Source organism: Aphelocoma coerulescens, chromosome 18 (genome assembly GCF_041296385.1).
Source record: "Aphelocoma coerulescens isolate FSJ_1873_10779 chromosome 18, UR_Acoe_1.0, whole genome shotgun sequence".
In the NCBI taxonomy this organism is placed as follows: Eukaryota; Metazoa; Chordata; class Aves; order Passeriformes; family Corvidae; genus Aphelocoma; species Aphelocoma coerulescens.
Genome location: NC_091031.1, coordinates 6,251,653 through 6,275,846, shown reverse-complemented (window position 1 = coordinate 6,275,846; position 24,194 = coordinate 6,251,653). Strand labels below are relative to the sequence as shown.

Here is a 24,194-nt window from a genome sequence, read left to right as displayed (position 1 = left end):
AATTTAATTATACTACATAGTAAGTAATACTAGGCTCATCTCAGAGGTGAAATAAATTACCTAAAATGAGTCAGAAATGGAATTTCAGTTTATTTTCTTGATTTCCTGTCACTTTTTAAAAAAACACCACTAGATTGCTTGTCTCTCTGAAGGCTGTGCCTTGTTCTGCTCTTGCATGCACGCCTGCTATTTTCTTCTCTACTGATTTGCAATTCTTGGATGATACTGAAGTTATTTCATTGACTCTCCAATCTGTTCTTCTTCCCCAGATACTTAAAAGTGACTCTGCTGATGAGATTTTTGTGAAGAATACTGGTTCTGTGGGAACTGACATCTGTATTGGTATTTTGTACTAATCTGTCAGTTCTGGCAGGTTTCTGCAAAGATGTTCATCTTACAAAAGTTCAGTTTGTAGCAGAAAATTCACTCTTGAACAACAATTCATAGGTTCTTTGTGGGTACAGATGAAATTGCAAGCCAGGAATGAGGAGGAGAGACCTGTGGGAAAAATAAATGCAATAAAATTGTCTAAAAATTTAAAAGAGCCATGTAGAAATAACTACCTTTGTTTTAAACTAAATAAATATCCTGCTCTCTACCTGTCTAATAATGCTAGAGATGCTTTTAACTAGGTTTTTTCTAAGGTCCTAAACACTTTGTAAGCATCTATCTTCACTTGTATGAGAGCCATTAAATAAAGCCTTTGAGAGATGGAAGAAACTTCTCCCCAAATCTCTGAGCAGAAAATTTGTACACAAAGCCTGAAGACTATCTTTTAGATTTGCTGTCTGGTTCCCTGTCAATAAAGTGAATTCCAGTGATCTGAGGGGTAGGTCTGATAATTAGAGGCTGTGACATACACAAGAGTAGAAAGATCACCCACCACCTGGCAAAAAAAGTCTGTAAGAAACTGTCTAAGAAAATTTTCATCTGCCATGATTTTTGCAGGCAGCAAGACTCAAAGGATAATTTGAAAAAAAAGTGTTCAGTAGCATGCAGACAGCATTGGATCTATTGCTAAAATAATGAATTAATGCTATATTGCTTCTCTGAACTTGGGATGTGGTAGTAAGCAACTGCCTCAGTACAATTCACACCGAGCTGTGCAGTGTGTTCCATACTCTCCTACCTCTAGCTGGAAAGAAGCTGAATGATACCTCTGGAACTTGCACTTAAAATTAGCCACAGTAACTCACTGATTTGTTTGAAAATATCCTCCAGCAAATAGATCCTCCAGCAAATTATGTCTTCACCTCAGAGCAATTAAACCAGTGGAACAGGACTTCACTTGAATGCGTTTACTGCTCTACTCCTGCCTTTGCCATATGCTGATTTTCCCCAGAGGGAGAAAGTCTGAGTACCATGCAAGATCTTCCAAATAGAATAATAAATGAGTGGGAGTTTGTGCTCTGAAAGGATGTGAAGCTCTGAAGCTGGCATAACTGATTTGGTATTTTACTTGCAGAGAGTAAACCCAACATTTTCCAGCATGTTTTAAGCTCAGAAACTTGTGTGTGCTTATGCAAAACATCACCAAGAACAAATGAAGGTGAAGCACATATGATAAATTAATGAACAGGTCAGGCCTGTGCTATCCCACTTTCCCAGCTCTGGAAGGTTTTGCTAACTTTTAAGTACAGTAATGAACATGTTTCTGCTGGAGGGCTCTGCAGGAGGGGAAACCCCTGCCCAGATCCTCTCGCCCAACACAGGCAGGGCTGTTGGCAACCCATGCAGACATCACTCACAAGGACACACAGCGCTGCTCCTGCCATGAAACAGCTTCTTTATCCTGGTCAGAGGCAAGGGGATGTTATTTGGATGCTTTTCTGTTCAAGAAAGCTGCAGAAGGACTGGCAAAGGGCTGTGGACAAGGAGAAGGTTAATGCTCCACTGGTGATGCACCTCAAGGCTGCAGTTCAGTGTGGGGAAGATGCTCAAGGCGAGGGGAAACCTAATTTTTCTTCTACTGCTTTTAGATAGCAAGATTGCCGGGCACAGGGTGTCTCTGGGCATCAGTATTTCAGTTATATATTCAGTATATAACTGTAATAATTAGAGACAGCTGGTCCCACAGGTCTGGGGTGGTCCTGAGCCTGTGTCCAGTGCCCGTTTCAGTAAAAGCAGCATGGCCTGTGGCTGCTCCAGGCTGATGCTTTAAGGAATCCCCAGATTCGTACCTTTTTTCTGCCTTTCCCCCAGCCTATCCTCTGGGAACCTCTCCTGTGCTTTCAGACAGACTCAGAGAAGGCTGCAGGAAGTCTCTAGCTCAGCCAACTCCCTTAATCTAAAAGTATGAGGCACATAATTGCTGTTACCACTTGTAACAGCCTTAAAACTGTGTAAAGTTAACCAGTGGTTTAATGGGGCTACTCTCCAGTTAGATTATGTTCCTAATGAGCATGTCATTGCTTCATTACTTTACTCCCTTCATAGTTTACCTGCACTTTGATACCAAATGATCCTTTGCTCTCAAGGACACAGAGCACATGTTTCTGTGAAGCACGTGAGAATCTCACTTACAGACACAATTTGGTTTATGAGTGGCCATGCCACCTCCAGAGATCAGCCTAGTAAGGAGGCCTAGAGAAGAAAATGTGCAAAAATTGAGTTTAGTAAATTTTTATGGTAATGAATTTATATATATATTGCCATTAAAGTGAAGAGATTGATATACTCCAGCTAGTAGCATATACTTCATTAACTGTATTAGACAAAATTACTTAAGACTTCATCAATATCAAGTGCTAGTCCCTGCCCAGAGTAGTATCACAGCACTTACAAACATCATTAATTGCCAGAGCATATGCTAGCACACATATAGTAGAAGTGAGATCACTGTAAAGAACTCAGATCTGTATGTTTATTTATATGTCACTTAATTTAATGGATGCATAGGAGTTTTAAAAGTGTTTCAAGGAGTTGTGCATTTCATGAGTATTTGTACCTTATTCTGAAGATTTTACCTCAAAAAATACATCAGCTGGGTATGTCAGGTATTTTTGGTTGGATGAAAGTTTATAAGGTCATGGTCCCAGACTGCAGATACCCTTGATTTTTGAGATGCTGAACACCTGTGCTCTGGCTGGAGTCAGAGGGAGAAATTTGAATCACATGTGGTCACAGAGGGCCTGGACTTCATTCCTTCTATTCCTGCACTCACTAAGTGGGGTATTCATGGGCTTAAACACTTAAGACCTACGTAATATCAATTATTCACCTCCAAGCCTTGCAAATGAGGCATTGACTCAGCAAGCCCTTGAAAAATCATCAAAATCATGAGGCTGGGTCCTGTTCCCCCAGAATTCAGAAGCAGCAGGTACATCTCTCCATTTCTGACTATTTATTAACGAGAGCACCAGATTTTTTCACCATGTCAGGCAAAAACACTCTTACTTGTCCTAAGAGCTGTGACCATCCAAGCCATTTGGCCACACAGATGGATTTGTGCTGGAGCAAGGCCAGTGGAACTGGTCAAGGCTGGCAGTACCCAAGTTAACTGGACACAGCTGTGGCAGGAGGGGTGGGGTGGGGTAGCTCTGCTGAAGGAAGCTCCCTGTGAGCAGGCTCAGACTAGGGCTGGAGGCTCTAGAGTCACCCCAGGTTAAGGCATGGCTGAATTTGGGAAGGCAGGTAAGAGTTTCCCTACAATATAATCCTTTTCCCAGATGTTAAATCTCTGCTTGTTGGTCTGGGTATGTGATACTGATGATCTGCTTTGGTGCAGCTCAGAGCTGAAGCTCCAGGTAAGGGCTCTGACCAGTTGTCTCTCTGGAATTTTTAGCTTTGGCATTCTGATAATAACTGGGTGCTGGAGAAGGGTATTCCCTGAAGGAATTTAAAGGGCTTTCTTTAATGTCTTGAGGATGGAAGAGTTAATCTAAACACGGTGAACTCTCTGGAGTACAGTATTTTTGCTGTTATCACAGGGATGGACTGAGGCAGGATCCCTTTCACGAGAGCTCTGTTTGCATTCACATACTTGTAACAGGAAAGTTGTAGGGTTCCAGGCCTAAAGGAGTTATTGCCAGCATAGGAGCTTGCCTACCAGTTTTCTGGTGTTTTCCCTAATTCCTTGTTCCTCACTTGTGGTTTTGATTCACCAGGACATGGTGGGCTGCCAGTTTACAGAGGAGGGAGCAGCTGCTGAGTTTCTGTGCCACCTCCTCTCTGCCCTGAGTAGCTTTCCACAGTATCTGACAAAACCCATGGTTACTCATCATTAATCTGTGCTCACAAAAGTAGGAAAAAAGAAATCCAAAACCCAAAAGAACCATAATGTGTTGCTGTGACCAGGAAATCCATGGGCCCCCAATGTTAGCAACCCCTGAAATCAGTTTCCTAATTAGTTATGCTCTGAGTTCATTTATGTCAGGGATTTTTATGCTGCTACAAGTGTTGAATTTGGTCACTCTGCATGTAGCCAGTTATCCTGGAGGTCTTGTAGCCTGGTTTTATCCCTGGTGCATCCACAGTGTGCTTTGAGCTGCGGTGTTCAGAATTGCACCTGGGTGCAATTCTTTCTGGCAATATTTTTGCTGATGTGGCTCCTTTAAAGCTAAAAGAGCAATGGATGGTTCGTAAGCATGAAAAAAGGCCTCCTACTTTGTCAGAAAAAAGCATGTCTTAGCTCTGCAAAGGAGTGGCATGATTTTATGTGCAAATAGCTGGAAAAATTTCAACTGAAAAGCAAAGAAAGGTGTCAAGATTTTAATAAAAAGAGCCTTCTGGTGCTCTTACTCAGAAGAACCATATGCAGAGTAGTTAGTGTGGGTAAGTGCTCTCTCTGCTGGACTCTGCTACCCCAGAGAACAAGATGTTCTTTGAGGTTCAAATCAAAATTTAAATACTTCATATGTTCTCCTTGTCTAATACTAAGTAAAAACACACAGTTCTGATATGGGGCATTTTTCTTCCCCCTTTCCCACTTCTCTGCTCAGGCAGAAAGATTCTCATTCTAGTAAATCTTTATCCAACTGAATGAAAACATGGATTTTTTTTTTTTTTTTTAAAGGTGTATGTGTGTGGGAAGTAGTTATTAGATGTTGGGACAGAATTTTGTTCTTGCCTGCAGTGCCTTTGGGATTGGGCTGTTGAGATTTCCTGGTCCAGCAGCCCTACCCAGGGGTGCTGCCTCTACCATTCCTGATTCTGAGAACTGCTGCAAAAAACTCATTTGCAGGGCTAAAGCCTTTTCAGCGTGATAAATTCTATTTTTTCCCCTACATTGTTACTTATCAATCTCACTTCTTCCTTTCTAATATAACTAGGCCAAGTGGGATAAAGCAAGGAGTAAGTTTCTGCAACCCAGGTAAAATTTATAGCTTTTGCAAAGCTCCTATGGCTCAGGATGTTAATTGTAACCTGGAACCAGAGCTAGAAGCAGTAAGTCTTTAATAACCTCATGTGCTGCTGCTGGGAAAGGGGGAAAGGCTGAACAGTCTGTTGCCCTAAACACACCACTGTGAAGTCCCTTGGCACCAGTTTTGGAATTTAAAAAAAAAATCCTAAAAGTAGTCTGAGGCATGCATATATGAACAAGAGCTGTCTCCAGATTTCCCCAGTGTTCAAGCAACATTTGATTTTGTCATGGTGACACAGGTGGGAGGGCAGGAGTCATGGATCCTTCCAGGAAGGGGTGGGAGAGCTCAGCTGAGCCAGTTGGGGAAGCTGGGAAGAGGAGCCTGCTCAAGGACTGGTTCCATGGCTGGATTTCATCCTCTCCCGGGGCTGATCTTGTTTGTATGCACAGAGAAAAAAAAAAATCCATTTTCAGCTTCTCCCCTGAATTCCTTTCCCCTGTATAATTTTACTGTGTATTTAAGGGGGCATCTGCAAGTCCAGCCCTGGACCAGAACTCCTTTGCTGTAGGCAAGCACAAAGCCATAAACATGTTGTCTGCCCCAAAAAGGTTTGCAAGGTTATATTTTTGTAAAAGTATATCCATTTTCCTCAACTTTGTTTTTCATTCTGAAGTGGTAAGTAAATCTATTCTGCTGTTTAGCCATGAATTAGATGCTAGAGTCACTTGAAGAGCATGAAAGAGGGTTAAAAATCTGTTACAATCTTCTAAAAACTTAAAATGAGCAGGTTTCATGACCCAGCAGATTAATTCAGAGAATCAAGTGATACATGGCAGAGGTAAGACATCTGATGAACGCCTCCAGTACAGGAGGGCAGATGATGTCAGCTTCATTTGCAAGTAATTGTTTTTGTACATGGCTGGCATAAAATCTGCAGCAACCTGGCATTTCAACGAGCTCCTTGGTACAAATGGGCAGCAAAAGCAGATGCTTTAATATTCAACCAGCAGCACTTCAACTGTACCTAATTAATTTATATAAAAGATCTATCTATTAGAGAGAGAGAAAAAAAGCCCACTGTAAATCTGGAGTGTTGCTAAAAGCACCGATCTGCAATTTTTTCTGATTTTCCAAGTGCGAGTTTATTGCTGGGCTGGACACACCAAGGTAGGGCAGGTAGTTCAAAACTGTCTCAGGAGGTAAGGCAAGGCATGGACTCCAAACATTTTTAGTACTCTGAGACAGTTTCTGGTTCATGGACACAAAATATTCACCTGATGGCTGCTCATTCTAGCCTTCAAACTAAGCTGTTGGTCTCATTTTGTTCTTTATAGACAGGTATGCTCATCATCCAAAAATTGCCTACCAGATTTAGCACTAATTAGCTGCAGTGCTGGCCATCTTTGCCCAGAGATGTAAATGAGAGAGGAACACAGATGTTAAAATATCCACTTATCCTCAGATTTTTCTCCTTTTCTGTCTTTTTTTTTTTTTTTTGGTCCTTTGTTGTACTTTCTCTTCTACTTTGTTGTCATTTACATCTGTGCACTGTGAAGGTTAAGGAATGTGGCCCTTAGTCTTTTGGAAAAGTGTTTTTTGCAAACAGTCACTATTTTCATGAAGCCCTGAGAGCAGCCAATGCCCTCTCATTGGTTTGGGATGAGGCAGTTTGGGGTGAAGTTGCAGGTGGGGATAATTCAAGCTCTGTTATGCAGAAGAACTTTGTGAAAGGGGGAAGAAACCTTGTATCCCTCCCCAAGCTTGTTTGCCATCTTGCTGCCAGGTACAAATGTCTTCCACTGAAGGGATCTGCTGTTTGTGGCAGCCGATGAGCCTACGGAACAAGGGACAGAGAGAGTTCTCTGGTAGGACAGTCCCTAGTATCAGAGATCCTCCCCAGGTTAGGATGACAAAAGAGGCTTCCCCCAGGATGCTCTGTTCTGTTAATGTACCCCAATTCTTTTTCCCTGGCTGGCCCGTTGGCCTCCCTGCCCCTTTATACCTTTTATGTCCCTGCCCTAGAAGGTTCTGCACTCCCTGTTTCCCCACTGGCCCTTGCCCCATTGCCACTCCCTCAGAGTTTCCCTGTTGGTTCCCTTACCCTAGCCCCACCTGTGTACCGCCCCTGTGCCCTCAGATCATTGGTCTCTGATGCTCCCTCTGCTCCTGTATATAAACCTGGACCCTCCTGTGTTCTTTGTCTTCATCCCTGGAACCCTTCATGAGCGTGGCTGTGTTAAACTCCCGTGGAACCTCGTACGAAGACCCTTCCTGCCTCTTTGACCTATTTTAAGGAGCTATCCGTGTGTGTGCACACGTGTGTGAGAGTGTGGTGGTCCTGCTGAGCATCTTTGCCTTGGAGACGCTTTTAGGAAGGTCACGGCACTTCACCATCCAGCACTGCTAAGCTGCTGGAGACTGTGAGAAAGTGGTGCCTGAACAAGGAGCTCTCAGAAGCGTCCCTGAAAGCGTCTATAGCAGCCTGAGCCGCTGGAAGCAAGTCACTCTCAGCGCAGCCACTTCCCCAGAGAGAGCTCTGAGCTCTATCAGGCTGATCCGAGAGGTGACCAGCAACCCTCCTGGGGAAAGAGGATTGGTCGGGGATTGCTGGACCACCCTGAGAATTTCAGTTGACCCTTTGTTGTGAGTATTATGGGTCACTTTTATATCCTTTTCTATTAACCTCTTTTTTTCTTGGGTGTTGGGAAGAGTGGGAGATGGGGGTTGAGTTGACCTGTCTCCTGTAGGAAGCTTTTCTCCAAGTTGTGGGAGGCCTTGTTTGGGGGAATTTTCATTTTTCAAGGGAAAATTCCAAACATTTTGTTCATTGGTTATTTAAGTATTTAAAGCGTTTTGTGCATTGGTTGTTTATGTCAGGAAAAGATTATTTGTTTTACAAGCTAGTAAAAGCTGTTGAGGGTATTGGGGAACAGCTGGGAAATGTTAACTCCAGTTTGAAAACCCCTACGCTGCTTTCCTCTCCCCGTGTTCCTGACCCCTGTTCCCTGCCTCAGGAGAGATTGGGAGAATTATCCCGCCCAAGGGCGCAGGGTTGCTGCTGTCTCCCTGACATCTCCTGATCTTCTCTGTCCCCTTCCCTGGACAGCACTGGCCAGGCTGTCCCAGGCTCTTCCCTAACCCTCTTGCCTATGCCTGTGTACCCAGTTCTGTCACCCCCAGTTATTTCCCGAAATGGTGCTGGCAATGTGGCCAGCCCCGCCATCTTGTCTTCTCCCTCTCCAAGTTTTCCCGCCCTCCCTCTGACCACGCAAAATGGCGCCGGCCATGTGGCGGCAGTGGCCATTTTACAAACTCGCTGCCCCCCCGCCTTTTCCCACGTGTGTCCCCACGTGCAGCCCCTCCTCCATTCCCAGCTCCTCCCCTGCGTCGTTGGGCATGTCTGTGTTGGGATCTCCCCCCTCCACTGGGGATCTCCTTCTGGCCACAGACCCTGCCTCTCCTTCCTGTGTTCCCACCCCCTCCATTGGCGGCTCCGTCCTGGGATCCGACCCGCTTCCAGTTCCCACACTACCAGGACCAGAAGTGGGGGTGGTGGTGGTGACCAGATGGATGCCATCTCAGCATCACAACATCAGGCTGCTCCGGTTTGCCGAAAACCCTGCACCCCTGCCAGGCAAGCTCCCTCCTCTTTGGAGGAGGAGAGCAGTGACTCCTCAGATTCCGATGCTGGGTCTGAGGATCACTGGACTGGGGTGAGGAAGCAAACAGCCAGGGACGGTAACTGGGAGCTGCCAGATAAGATCAAGCCCTACACTGGCCCGGCAAATACTGCTCCCATGGACACGATGTCGACCGAGACAAACAGGGCGCAGCCAGAAGACCAAACGAGCACAGTGTGGAAATGGAGACGGCACAGATCTCCACCACCGACCCGCTGTCCTGTAACCAGAGCCTCCACTGGAAAAGCACCTGCTAGAGCAGCACCCAACACCTATCACCCTGCCATCCTCTGGGTGCCTGGACTGTGCCGCAGCCAAAAGACACCACCCACTGTGAAAAGCATCCACGCCAGCATCCAGAAGAAAAATCCCCTGAAAGATTTCAGGACTTGCTGGGATGTTGGGTTGTGAGTGCTTCTGGCTGTATTTTGTTGTTTTGTGTGTTTTTGGTTGTTTAAGATGTATGCTTTTGAAATCCCTAGGGGAAGCCTTTTTAATTAATAAAGAAAGGGGAGCTGTGGCAGCCAGTGAGCCTATGGAACAAGGGACAAGGAGTCCACTGGTAGGACAATCCCTAGTATCAGAGATCCTCCCCAGGTTAGGATGACAAAAGAGGCTTCCCCCAGGATGCTCTGTTCTGTTAATGTACCCCAATTCTTTTCCCTGGTTGGCCCGTTGGCCTCCCTGCCCCTTTATACCTTTTATGTCCCTGCCCTAGAAGGTTCTGCACTCCCTGTTTCCCCACTGGCCCTTGCCCCATTGCCACTCCCTCAGAGTTTCCCTGTTGGTTCCCTTACCCTAGCCCCACCTGTGTACCGCCCCTGTGCCCTCAGATCATTGGTCTCTGATGCTCTCTCTGCTCCTGTATATAAACCTGGACCCTCCTGTGTTCTTTGTCTTCGTCCCTGGAACCCTTCACGAGCGTGGCTGTGTTAAACTCCCATGGAACCTCGTACGAAGACCCTTCCTGCCTCTTTGCCTTTGACCTATTTTAAGGAGCTATCCGTGTGTGTGCACACGTGTGAGAGTGTGGTGGTCCTTCCGAGCATCTTTGCCTTGGAGATGCTTTTAGGAAGGTCACAGCACTTCACCATCCAGCACTGCTAAGCCAACTAACAACAACTGTTAGCAACCACCTGGGAACCTTGGAATAAATTGTTGGGATTCAATGACAGACCCATATGTTGGTACATCTCTAGTTCTCCTTGATTCTTATAAATCCACAGTCGTCACCAACTGTCTTTTCGAGTTTTGCTTTCCCTATGTTGTCCCAAGTGTTAGGGAAATGTAGGGCTCTGTGGGCTTCAGGAGTTGTATGAACTGTGATGCAGAACAGCATTTAGGTGTTGATGTGTCTTGATCACATCTGAATGATGTGTTGTTGGCTTAGTAAATGTTTGAAAGCAAGCTATTTATGTAAAGGTTAAAACTCTGCTGACTATTTGACTGCCTGGATGAAAAGCCTGAGCGTTCAAACCTCTGTGTCTCTCTTTATGTTTTCTCTAGCTGCTAAATGATTTTTATTGTATTTCATTTTATTCAATAACCTTATCACAGACTTGAAATGAATTTATCCCCTGCTTTCCCTCCTCAGATAAAAGCTGATGAGGTCTCAATTTTCCAAATAGGTTTTGCTTTACAGTGGCAGAAACCTTTGAAAATTGAGGCTGCTTTCCTTCCCTTCCCCCACTTGCAGTTCCAGAGTGTAAATGGTATGCAGTGGTATGAGGAACACAGCCCAAAGCTTTTCAATTAAGAGTTCCCATTTCCAGAGCTGGGAGAAGCCCTTTGTCAATGGAACAAGTGCAGAGCAAAGCAATGGCTTTTCATTTTATTTGATCCAATAATCTGAAGTTCAGTCCCAAGCAATACCCTTGCTCTGCTTGTGTTTGGTTCAGCATTGCACCAGCGACTTCCAACCTGCATGGAACTGGAACTAATAACACAGAATGGGAAAAAGCACATTTCTGATTACTGGGGGGGATATATCCTACTTTATACAGCTCTTTTGAAATTATTAAAAATGAAGAAGCAGTGAGTTTTAATTAGGCACTTTTTGGCAAAATATGGACTGACTCTGTTTTCTTTAGTGGACTGGGATTGTGTATCCATGTGTTTCTCTGCTGCTACTTGGAAAGAGTCATATTTTTACAGGAACATAACCCACTTTCCCTTTATTGTAATTGTTTTGGAATAAGAAGTAATCATCCAGGACTGAACAACTTGCTCTACCAAACGTTTTGTTCTCAATCCTAGTAAATTGCTTTGAGAATTGAACAAAGCTCTGCTCAATCATGCAAGATATCCATTCCAAAGAACTCCAGGAAAGTAAACCTGCCTTAGCCCATTGCAATCATTTTTTTTACCTCTCAAAGATAAAACTGTAAGAGCATGATTCCAAATAATCTGCACTCAATGAAGAAATTAGTTTAATAAAACAACTTCATGTTCCTCATCTAAATCCCCTGACCTGGCAAGTGTTTAACTTCTAATTTATTACTAATAGAGCAATTTTTCTCTGATAGGACCTTCCATCTGCAGGTATTGGTGTTTTGCAGTTAGGAATGAAGGTGTTGAGCTCTTCTGGAGCGTGGGCAGGCAGAGAGTGGAGGGGATGGGGTATAAAACAGGAGTCACTCACCTGTGCTTTTTATTGGCAGTCTGTCTGCAGCTACTGCCTATACCCCCTGTGCTCCAGACAAAACCCCACAGGAACATGCTGTCCAGATAACATAATTTTCCTTTTTTTTTTTCCCTTTTTTTTTTTTTCTTTTGTTTTTTTTTCCTATAAGTACCAAGTGGGTATTTGTATGGATGGGAAAATCTCCTTTGAAATCCTTCCTCTTACGTGTAAGCACATTCCCTCTAAGATTGGGATTTCATTCTTTCCACTTTTTTTTCTTCCCCCCCTTCCCATGTCATTTGTTGGCTTTATTTGTTGAAGTCAGAAATTGAATGTACAGACTCCACACCACATTCTTGTACTGGTCACAGTGCAGCCACTGGCATGTGTGCTCGCCCATCTTCTTAGGGAAGAAAAAAGGTAATAAAAGTTTTTATGGAATAAGAAAAGTGATACTGGAGGTGTTTATTGTTCACAGAAATGCAGCATTTTTCAAAGAGTTGTGTGAAGGTTTCTTGTACTTTATCATTTCTGTTTGTAGCTATGGGAGGTTGGTAGTGACTGCTTGAAAGAAACCATCCACCTATTGAGTAAATAATATTTTATAGGTTAGTACAGAGTTCCTTTCCTATTTCTTTTAAAGATTATAAAATAGTGAATATGACAGGAACAAAAAGTTAGGGTTTTGAAACCACTGGGGTGTAACAAGCTAATAATGATAGAGCCTTGGAAAAGGGCAGTGCAGCTGGGCATTTTGAGGACCTGTGTAAATAGAGGTTGGTGAAACAGCTAAATAATGTTTTTTATTTTATCACTACAATTGTCTTCCAGCTCTGGGCGAAGTGCTGCTTTGTCTTCAGTCTCCTGCTCCATGAGGCTTATGTTGTGAAATAGCAGCATCCTTTGTTAGCAGCATCCTTCGTTAGCAGAAGCTGTTTGTGGTTTGCTCTTTCTGCAAACTCCCATTGAAAATGTTCACAGCAGCATCTTAGTTCTGCATGGCACAGATGAAGTCAAATCAGGGTTTTAGAATGTTATAGAAAAGACAGGTGAGAATGCATTTAGTAAAATCTAGTGGAAGGCTTGTGCTTTCAAATAAGTCTTTCAAATAAAAGCTACTTTAAGCCTGAGACACCCTATCAAGTGCAATCTGACTTAAAGTTCTAGAAATGTGTTTTCACACACATGGAAATTGGGCTAATTTTCCTTTATACACTGTTTGCACATACAGTCGACTCGAATATTGCAAACAACAAAAAATTTTGTGAGCCAGGACTCAGAGCTTATGTCACAGTCTGGGAATCCAAGTGGCCAAACAAGTAAAACCTGAAGATTTTCAGTAATCTGTATCTACTAATAACATTAACATGTATAAATTGGAAGGTCTGAGTGAAGTCTATCCATTTTCTTTTGGATAATGGAAAAATAGACCATAAAAATAAACAGGTGAACAATATGGTAGTATTTTCAATTAACACTTTACCTTGTTTCTTGCAATTAAACTTCATTAATTGTCATCTGTCCAAAAAACTGATTCATAAATCATTGTGCAGTTATTTGTGTTGAAGACTTTTCCTTCATAATCTATACCTATTTTATGTTCACATACAATGCCTTGCTTCCAATTCCTGGCTAAGGTGAGGGAAAAGTGATCATCTGTCAATATCCATGTTATTAATGTTGGGAGTTTGGGTAAGGAAATGGAACTTGATAATGGATGATGAACCTAAAGGGTTGCACAGAAGCACTGGCACCTTGAGATTGAGATGGGCTGGTGCTGTCCTGGGCACCCTGTGGTAGAACCCTCTCAGAGGAGTAAATAAATGTGGTGTCCAAACACTGGTGGTGCAAAGAATCACATATTTATCCATGTCACTGTTTATAAACAAATTTGAAAGAAAGATATTTTTAATAGTTGATGTGGATGAGGTTTGGAAACAACTTTCCTGTTGGAGTTGTGGAAGGCAGAAATCTTACCTGGTTTTAAGATAAAGCCTGTGGTTTGATAAAAGGGGTAATTATGCTGTAGTTTCCTGTCACAGGAGGGGGTAGAGTAGGAATACAAAGCCTGATCTGGAGAAATGGAGGAAAAAAAGAAAGAAAATAATTTTGAAATGTGGTTGTTTTTTTAACTTGATGTAAATTCAACACTATATTTTCTCATTTGAAGTCTGTTCAAAGTTAGAATTGCTCATAGTTATGCACATAATTGACTCGGGCTTTTTGTGTCTAGAGAGGCACCTATTCAACACTGCTTCTGGATTGTTGTCTCTTTGGATAAAAATCTTCAGGGAAAAGATAGCACTTCATGCTGAAATAATTTGAAGCTGGTGATAGAATTGGGAATACAGTACACTTCTGTAATACTTTACATCCAGCATTTCTCAGCTTCCCAAATTGAAGTAGCGGGAAATTGGGGAGGCTTATTTAAAGTAGTTCTGTGAGAGGCAGAAGGAGAAGTAGAAACTGTAAATCCCTGTTTCTTATGTTTATATGGAGTAATGTTGCTTGAATGTGCCACATGTTGCCTACAAAAGCAACTGGAGGTTCATTCCCAGTTCAGCCTGCAGGCAACGCTCTGGATTCCTGCTGGCACTGAAGTGAGTGCTCAGTCTGTGTTTCCAGAGCATCCATCTCCAGTGCCACAGGAAACACCACTGTGTTTTCAGCTTAATGCATTTCTCTAATTAGGGCCTTTGCTGGACTGTGACTGTGGGTCTGGTATTGGAGATGCAGAGGACAAGGACAAATTTGGGAGAAAACAAAGAAAATTCCCCCCTGCTACAGTGTCAGGGGCTGCTGCTGCTGCTGTGCACCTGCATGGGGGACTGAAGGAGTTGATTGAAGATGAACATAAACAAGGCCAAGATGTTGAATTTTGAAGTGATGTTTTTCCTTTGATTTTTTTTTTTTTTTTAATAAGAAACACAATACAAGAAACAGTGGATGCCATCAGCTGTTAAGAAATGGCTGGTCATTAAACAAAACAATTCTAATTTTGGTAGATTTTATGAGGTTAATAACTATATTTAAACTAGTTATTACTGTGTGGGCAGCACTGATGGGAATGACTTTTTTCTAGTGAGGCACATTGTAGTCCTGTAAAGAGACAAATTTGAGCCTGTAACCTTCCTCATTATTGGTCATGAAACAGGAGGCAGCTCCTCCTTCAGGTTTGAGGGGTCTTGGGAGATAATAAATGACAAGAGCTTGGTACATTTTTTTTTTTCCTCTGTATGGTATTTTCTGCATTCATGTTTAGTAAAGTGATTTTGAGGCATCACCCTTGATTGACATCTCCTATCAGAACCATGGAGTTTTCTCTCATGCAGCATCCCCTTAAGATTTGTGGACATGGACTTATGATGCACTTGAGTTGTTGTTATTATTATTTTGTTTCAGTGATGCACAGCTGTGAAGTAAAGCAGTTTCTCTTTTGAGTATGGGCTACTCCTTTTCCATTCAGATTGTGCCCACAGAGTTGGTTTTATTCCTTCCAATCATCAAATTCATTTTTCATTCCTAATTTACATAATTTTCATGAGCTATTAATATTTTTCTTTAAGTAATGATGCATCAGAAATTCTCAGTCATGTCTCTTTATCTTTAACATAGCATTATTTAAAGAGGGTTACACTGAATTAATTGGGGGCTGATGCTTCTGAAATTTGATTGACTTTGTAAGTTCAAAGGATTTCTGGCAGATACAGATTTTTTTAAATTATAAGATTTTTCTACTATGTGTATGTGTTTAATAATGCTATGCATTTAGAGAAAATCAACACAAATTTTACACACTTTGGTGCCACATGATGGCACTTGTCTTTTTCCCATTCATCTTAATGAACTTTAGAAAACCATTTATTTCCCCGGTGAAAATATTCCGTTGGGAGTCAGGATATTACATGATGGAAAAAAAAGGGAAAAAAAGAACCCAAACCCAACCATTTCCCTTTCCCCATTATGTGGTTTGTGGGTTTGGTTCTTGTGTTGTTGTTTTGGGTTTATTTTCCTCCTCAGACCAAAGGAAGCTATTACACCCTTTTAGAGAAATTTTGGGAAAGTCTTTTTTGTTGTTGTTGTTGTTTTTGTTTGGTTGGTTTGGTTTTTTTAAAGGAATAATGATCCTTTTGTGGCTCTTTGGAGTATTTGAGATAATATTGTGCCACCAGAAGTAATTTCATAATGAGAAATCCATTCAGACTCCTTTTCACATTGATGACCATTTAACAGCAAGTGCTGTTTGAGGCAGCACCAGGGATGGTGTGAGTGATGTGGTGCCCCAAACCTGGGTCTGTCAGTGTAAACAAGAGGTGGGGGCTGTAAACTGAGCCTGATCATAAAGGCATTTAATTATTTTTGTTCTATTTCTTTTTCATTTCACTTTTATTTCATGTTTTGCTGGAATTTCTGAATGCACTGTTTGTTCTTTCTGATTTTGCGTGTTGTATCCCAGCTTCACAGTTTTGTGTTCTGAATTTTTAACCTTTGTAGAAAATACATGTAATGTTTTGTTTTCACCACATTAGACATTGACTAGCCGTGTCTCTGAAAACACAAGGTCTAGGCATGCTAATGTGCATTTTAAGAATAGCATTTATTCTTTATAAAGAGATTTATATCTGAGAGGAAAAATGTTTTAATTACTGCTGGACTATGTAAGTGAAATGGGTACCAGCCCAGTCCTTTGACACTTAATACAGTCATGACAAGGTCTGTTTACACTAGGTGACCAAATTCAGCATACACTTTATCCTAAACCAATACTGAGTTTGAACCAATATGAACTTGTGGAAGTCAAAGAGTTGATCAAAGAGAATGCTATTATAGATGCTGTAATCAGGAGGAAAAAAGCCATTTAAGTAAGTTCATGAAAACGTGTCACTTTTGGTGATTTACAGTAACCTTGCTTTCAAGCATTGAGTTTTTGTCTTATGTGGATGTGTCAAAGATCTGCAGAAACAAACTGATCACACACTCAAGGAGCCAATTAAAATAAATGCTTTATTTGATGGGATGTATTACTAGTAACAGCAGTAAACACCACAGACAGAATACTGGAAGTTCATTAAGAAAGATGTTTACCTTCTGTTTCCTCTTCAAACTAAATTAATAACAAATAATTCGGTGGCTTGGGTTTTTTGGTTGGTTGGGTTTTTTTACCCTGAAGATTTAAAATTCTATTGAAGCACTTAAGCTGAGGTTAATCTAACCTAACTTCAGGTGTCCAGTCCCAAAGAGCTGCCCAGACTCCTGCGTTCCACAGAGATGGTGGCAGCCAAAGAGGGCAGTTACTGTCACCTGCCTGAGCTCCTGGATCGTGTGGCCCGCGTGTCTTTATGAGCCTTGCCCCAGCTGAGCTGTCCTCCTCTCTCTGTCCTCTCCTCTCTCACTAGGACTGGTCACTGTGGCAAGCTGCTAAATTTGGCTTCAAAGACCCCAACAAAGTCACCTACAGCACAGTTTATTTGCATCCTCCATGAAATATTTTGTAAACTTTTACCAGAGAGGGTCCATTGTGTTTACTGGAATTAAACACGTTGTGGTGATACTGGATGGTAAAATGCTGCAGCCTTCCCAAAAATGCCTCTAAGGGAGCCTCTCAGAGCAGCCAGCATGCTGGCACACACATGTTCACACACATCAGACAGCTGGCAAAGCAGTCTGATGATGAATCACCAGGAAGGGTATTCACATGGGGTTCTACAAGAGAGATATTAATGCCTCTGCACCCACACAAGGTTCCAGAGAAGTCCCTGGGAAGATCAATGGGAGGTCCAGGGTAAGGGAACCAATAGAGAAGCCCTGAGGGGATATCAGGTAACCAGGGTTGTGGTGGCCAACGGAGCCAACCAGGGAGCAGAACTGGGGTACATTAACAGAACAAAGTGTTCTGGGGGAAGCCCTTCAGTCACCATAAGTGGGAAAGGAACCTAGGACTTATCCCACCGTGGGACTCCTTTTGTTCCTTGTCCAGCAGGCCCACCGGCCTCCACGTAAACATACATGACATACAGGTCACAGATCTGGCCATGTGCAGCCTTGCTTTGGTTCTCTCTGCAGCTGGGGTGGGTGGAAGTGAGAGCAGCAGTTCTTAAATAACCACCTCAATGGTCAGCCCTGCAGGATGGTTGTGAGCAGTGTATGCCCTGCATCCCAATAAACACTGGAATAATGCTGAGCTGCTGGTTTGGCTCCTACAAGAGGGCAGTAAAATTTCCAAGGAAATCATACACAAAATGGAACTAACCCTCTTTCTAATGTCTCAAAGGTCAGACTTGGAGAGGGGGATCTAGAGGAAAAGTCTCTCTTCTGTTTCTGGACCTCCCAAAATTAAAGGAAAAACTACATCAGTGTATTCAGGATTTCTTTTGCTGTTCCTGTTGCTCATGTTACTTTTGGATCATATTACATGTCAAAGTGCTGGACATTGTTAATCTCACTTTAGTGCTTATCTTTCTTTGATTGAAGTTTTATTGTTGCATTTTGAATGTTCTTGAGAAAGCCAGTTTATGATTCGTGTAGTTCCCCCAGAGGGAGACCTTTGTGTCATCTTTTTTAAACAATGCTCATTGTTGGAATTATTAATGTGTCTATCACTCCTCTGGGGTAAATCCTCTGTCTCTGGTATTGCTGGGGCTGGGGATTGCCTGAAGTGTGTCTCTGTGCCCCCTTGATGTTTGATTGCCAAAAGACTGAGCTGTAATTCCAAGATCCCCATTCCTTGGGGAGAAATCGAGTGTGAGGTTTGAGGGTGTGCTCCTGTTCCAGCCATCTACAGCCTCCAAGGCTTGATTTTAATTAAGACTTTCAACTCGGAGCCCTTGGTTTTCTTGAACTTAAGGGAACCTTTCTGAATAGGGCTTTGATGGAAGATACCAGCTTTGTTTGCTTCGTGGTTTTTGTTTGTTTTCCCTTAAGGGAGGGAGGGACCGAGCAGTGAAGGGGAAGATTTTCTTTGCCTTCTGCTGGTTGTGCTGGCAGGGAGAGGGAGCAGCCTGATCTTGGGAGCTGCCTCCTCCCTGGGGAGGGAGCAGGAACTGCTGATGTTGGGGTAGGGAACTGCTCATCCTCTCAGGACACTGAAAGGGTTGTTTTTCTGAAGAACTAGACCACCTGGAGGGATGAGGCTCCAATCTGGAGGGAAGAGCCTGCAAGGATGTATGTGTGGAGGGTATTTATGGCCTCCTCTTAATGTAATTCTTTTAACCAGTGGATCTGAGTTCTGGCTACTGTAAGAAGTTCTTTGCTTTAGGTCAGTTGAAACAAAGCTTTAAGGGATAAAACAGCCCCTCATGTTGTTTTTCAGGGAATTTCTGAAGCACAGATGTGGCTCCTGGCTGTTGTGCTGCACTGGGGCTGTGTGTGCAGGGAGCTGGGGTTTGGGATGGGCTTGGGGCTCCCCTCTGCCCTTCGCTGCTTTGCCCCGGATTTCTGAGGCACAGCTGCAGGCAGATCTGGAGTGGAATTGGGAGTGGCTTTTTTGATTACATCTGTTACTAGTTGCCTCTCCTAGAATGGCTTTGCTTCACTTTTCCCTAATGTACTGCAAAGCTTTACTTTTCTTACAATCAAAGTTCCTTTTTCACAATGAGTCAAATCCACACCTAATGTTCTACTGCCTTCTTTTTTTTTTTTTTTCTTTTTTTCTACAAGCAAATTGAGTCTGAGCTGAGTGTTATGGAGTATTTGTGCTGCAGGAGGGAGATGCACTAATTGGGTGGGTTTGGCTGGGTGTCGAAGCTCCAAGTGTCACAATGAAGATGAATACAGAGCAGCTGGGATTGCAGCCCAAGCTGGATGCTTTCACTGCTTGCAGAGGACATTTAGAAAAGGATGGGAAAAACTGTCAGGCTGAAGCTTTGTGTTTCTCCCTGTGAACTTGGTATTGATTGTTGTTCTCCAGCGGGGTACTGAGAAAAGGAGGAGGGAACCTGAGGTGTCTGTTGTCCTCAGCTCAGTGAGAGCAGGATGGCTCAGGGATGGGAGGCTGAGGAAGAGGAGGAAAGTAGTGTTTGTGTTGTGTATATATGTGTGGTTCTTTCTATTTCCAATTTGCAACAGGTTTAGCTGTAGATTTTTCTCCCTCCTGTCTGTGGAGCAGGTAAAGGACTGCCTCAAGCATGAATGCCCTCGTGCTTTGTGCTTGGTGGGTTAGTGCTGATCTCAAGAGAAAGGTCTACCTGATGTAGTGGGGTTGGTTTTTTTTTTTTTTTTCTTTTTTAAAGAAAGAACTGGTCTCCCCCCAAATAATTAAACCAATTAGTCTGTTGTGTGTGAGCCTTGGGTGGAATAATTGAGCTGGTTTTGTTCTGAAAGCACTTACATATTGATCTGTGCCGGGAGACTACAAATGGCATTCCCTGGCTGAAAAGGTTTGGTACCATTAGCAGATGTTTCTGTTTCTCCAGTCAGTTCTTTGGAAAAGGGGAGGCTAAAAGAGCCTGATGGAGATATCCCAGAATAGGGATGAAATAGGGAAAAATGTTGAATCGTGCCTCAACCGGGCCAGGAGACACTTCAGAGACAGAGTCAGAGAAGCGGGTATTTGCTTTATTCGGCGCGCCGGGTGTGTGGGGATCGCTCCTCCAAACACACACCTGGTGCTCTCTACAACACAAGTATTATGGGTTAAATTATGAATATTCATCACATTCCTTGGGACAGGTGTGGTTATACAAATTATTTCTCAGAAGTCATTAGCATATGGGCCATGTGTGTGCTGTGTGTCCTGGTGGTCGCGCTGAGGAAGGCCTCTCCTCTTCCTCGGGGGTCTTTCTGATGAAGGCCAGTAGTTATCCTCGCAGTGAACTTTTCACCTTTCTCCCTGGGCATGCGTAGTCCTTTGAGAAATGATTCAGCAATCTCTGAGATGATCCTTGTCCCCTCTATCTTGACAAGATTAGGGTGAATTCAGCTTCTCAGGCTTTGTAATTAACATCTTCTGATGTCTGAACTAACATTTGCTGTCTCCCAATAGTTAACTTGTGCTTACATGAGTTAGTTATTGACTGCCCCTTCTTCAATGTCTTGTGGTATTACGCTATGGACACAGAAGGGGTAAGATGTGTGGGTGCTGTAATTTATTGCAAGAACTGGCAGAGCTGGAAGTTCTAGAGGACACAAGAACTGGGGTAGAACAGATTTCAGGAGAGGCAAAGAAGAAAGATAACAGGTACCTGTTATCTGCATTTGGCCATGTTCATATAATGAGCTCTTAGGACGATTTTTAAAAACTACTCTTTCTGTATAGCAGCTACCAGCACCTGTTAAAATAGGAATTCTTACAATAAAAATCTCTTGTGGGTGGGTAAGGTGGGTGCTTCCAGAGAAGACCAGAACACAATAAAGGGATCAGCAAACTTTGGGATCTAGAATGGTGCCCAATTCAGAGGGCAATTTTTAAGGGAGAAGTTGCTGTTGGGTTTGTGTAGGTTTTTTATTTGTTTGTTTAATCTTTCAACTCTTGTTTAGAAAGCCTTAAGGCTCCCTTTCTGTTGAAACCTGTTAGGGAAATCTAAGACTGAATTACATTTGTCCCTTTAATGAGCATTAAAGAGTTTGGGCGATTTCTCTCCCTTACAGTTCTTGCTGGGAATCCTTCCAAGCTCCTGCCTCCGGGTTTTGTGGTTGTTGGAATTACAATGTATTCATATTTCATGCTGGAGATGTGCTAAACTACACAATGAGTCTGAGAGCAAGGATCAAAATACTCAGTTGGTGGCATGGATAAAATGATGTTTTGCATGATAAATTTTATAACCACAGCAGAAAAGTCTCATTTGCCTTCAGATTTGTGGTGTCTCACTGTATGAAATACCCTAAACTCATGGCAAGACACTCTGTGGGTGGTAATTTTAATAATTTATTTTTTGTGCTTATGCTGTGTAGCAGTGTGTGAATTCTAGCCAATATATTCTCTAATGTATATATTTGAAGAGATGTATTTTTTAAGGTACTCATCAAAAATAGTATTTGGTATTTTTTCAATCAAGAGATGATAAATTCCACTTAAACCAACATATGTGCACTTTCTCAGGTGAGATGAAATAAAGATAAAAGCTGTTATTTCCAGAACTGCTGAATTCTTTTCCTGTAGTGACTTGCTGTGTGACCTCAGCTGTATTTCATTAGTCATCAAATGATGATTTAACGATATCATTAATGACAACAACCAGAGGCTGTTTCCATGCTCTTGGGAAAGCAGAGTCAGCTGCTGCTCCTGCTGTGCTGAAGCCATGGAGCACCTGGGAGCTGCTCAACTTCATCCTTTCCCACCAATATTTAGGTGCACAGGGCTGGGGGTTTGGCTGATCTGTTCACAAGGACACCACAACGTGGCTTTTTGTCAGCCAGAGCTCTAAATTACCCCTTACAGCTCAAGGAATAGCCAAAAGGTTGCCTCTTCCAAGACGGATTTGTTTGGGAGCAGTAAACATGGAGCAGGACAGGTTTCTGTGGCCACAAGATGGCAATCACAGAGCAAACATCCACTCTCTCTGCAGGATGCAGCTTTTAAATTAACACTGGGCTCCTTGGGCTGCAAAGATCCCCGTAAAATATAAATGGTGCAGCAGGTAGAGAAAGGTGCTGTGCTATGTATATGTAAAATGTACATGTGCTTGTTTAAATGGTATTTCTTCCCTAAACCCCACAAATGCCCAGTGCAGCGTGTAAATACACTGTTCACTGCTCCAGGCAATTGCTGGGATAACTTTTTCTGGTTTATCACTTGAGGGCTGAGGCAAGTGGAAGGCAGCAGTATTATATTAATATATGTATGATGATTCTGGCATACTGTAGTTACTATAAAGCTGTTTAATAGCAGCCTTTTTATTTCATCTCTTTTACCAGAAGCTGCACAAATTGTCTGGTTACTTTTATATTTCAGTCCTGAGGGCAAAAAAATAACTGTAAAAATTGGTTTGGAATGTTCCCTGTTAAACTATCTTCACGGGTCAGAGGCATGACATGAAATATTTCTACAGAGAAAATAACAAGTTCTGCAGTACGTCACTGCTACAGGCTCCATTTTCACATCCTGTAAAATTGCTCCTCTCCTTTCTCCCCATTTTTCTTGCTGTGTGAATGGATATGGAAGTGTTATCAGAGTTGGCTGCGGTGCTGTGTGCTGATTTTGATGGAGCTATTTCAGAAACAACAGTTAGTGTGAGCCTCTTCTGCAGGGATTCGAGCAGAGAGCCCACACAGTGCGATCACTGCATTAAAACACCTCGCTCTCCACCTGACTCTGCTTCTCTCGATCTGCAGAGGTCAGGCACCACTTCATGTGGCTGCAGCAGTGAGGGGAAGCTGAGGATTGGCTGCGGAGGACGATATCCTGTGGAGCAGAGCGTCCTGATCCGGGGTGGGCATCCTTTTGGGAGAGCTTGGCTGGAAATCCTGCTTGCAGCCATCAGACTTTGTGTCTGTGCAGCGTCTCTGAGTGCCTGTACTTGTGCCCATCTGTTTGGAAAGCTCTGATCAGGCCCACAGGGTTGTTGCCCCACTAGACATGGGATTCAGTCTTTCCTAAGTGCCTTCTCCAGGGGTGATCGTGTAGCTGATACTCAGTGATTGCCCTGGGCTGCTGAGGTGACCGAGCCAGCGACTGTGATGGCTGAGGGGCCACGGAGCCCCGAAATAGCAGGGGCCCGCTGGCGGACCAATTCCGAGGTTTAAGAACACCCCCGAATATGACGAGCAAGGAGAAGCCTCTCCCACCAGGCTTTGTGGTGCCATGCAGACTTGGTCTGTCTCATTGGCTTGTTACCCTACACACCCCCAGACCTTCCCCATTGGCTCCCCTTCCCTAGTCCTGCCTTTGTACCACCCCCGTGCCCTCAGATCTTTGGTCCCTGATGCTCCCTCTGCTCTGGTACAAAAGCCCTGGGACTGCTTGGTCCCGCTCTCGTTGGTCTCTGGTCTCCCTTCGCGGCAGGATGCAATAAACCTCGTCCGTGGAGATGCCATACGGGAGAGCCCTCCTGACTCTTTGCCTCTGGGAACGCGGAGCCATCCAGCTCGAGTGTGTGTGTGAGAGCCCGCGCCTTACAGCCGCGTGGGTGAAGGGAGTAAGGCTGCTGGAGAGCCATACTGCACCCACCGGAACGATTCCATAGCCAGGGGTGTTTCAGGGAAACGCAGCTGCCCTTCACGAACCGCACACAGTGCGGTACTGGGCCAACTGCTGGAAGAAATGCTTGCAAAAGAAGTTTGGGAAAGCACAAGGGAATACAGCAACAGCAGGCTGTGCTTTCCCCTATCATGAGGGAAAAGACAGGAGAAGATAATGGCATGAGAAAGTAATTTGGGTCCATATTGACTTCCAGATACGGGACTCTCTGGGGTCCTGATATAACTGGGAGTGTTTGGTAGCACAACTGTACACTAACAAGGGGGAGTTCTTGGGTGGCTTTTAAAACTTGGGGAATAGCCTGGGTTACCCATGGTACCCCTAAACCCCAAAGCACAAAGGGTGTGTGGTTTGTTGTTGGATGGGGGCTGGCACAGTGGGATACCGAGGACGTGACCGAGGTGTGTTCTAGGCAGCTGCGCTTTCTGCCACAATCAAAGCGGGAAGTGAGG

The 24,194-nt window shown here is 43.5% G+C and overlaps 1 long non-coding RNA gene across 1 annotated transcript; it reads right to left on the bottom strand.

Moving 5' to 3' along the window:
• Positions 1 to 70: 70 nt before the first annotated feature.
• On the bottom strand, positions 71 to 2,575 carry LOC138120059 (uncharacterized). The gene is made up of 3 exons (XR_011155717.1): positions 2,442 to 2,575; positions 1,749 to 1,864; positions 71 to 498 (listed from the first exon to the last, which is right to left on the bottom strand). It is a non-coding gene; the product is annotated as an uncharacterized lncRNA (long non-coding RNA).
• Between the last annotated feature and the right edge of the window lie 21,619 nt (positions 2,576 to 24,194).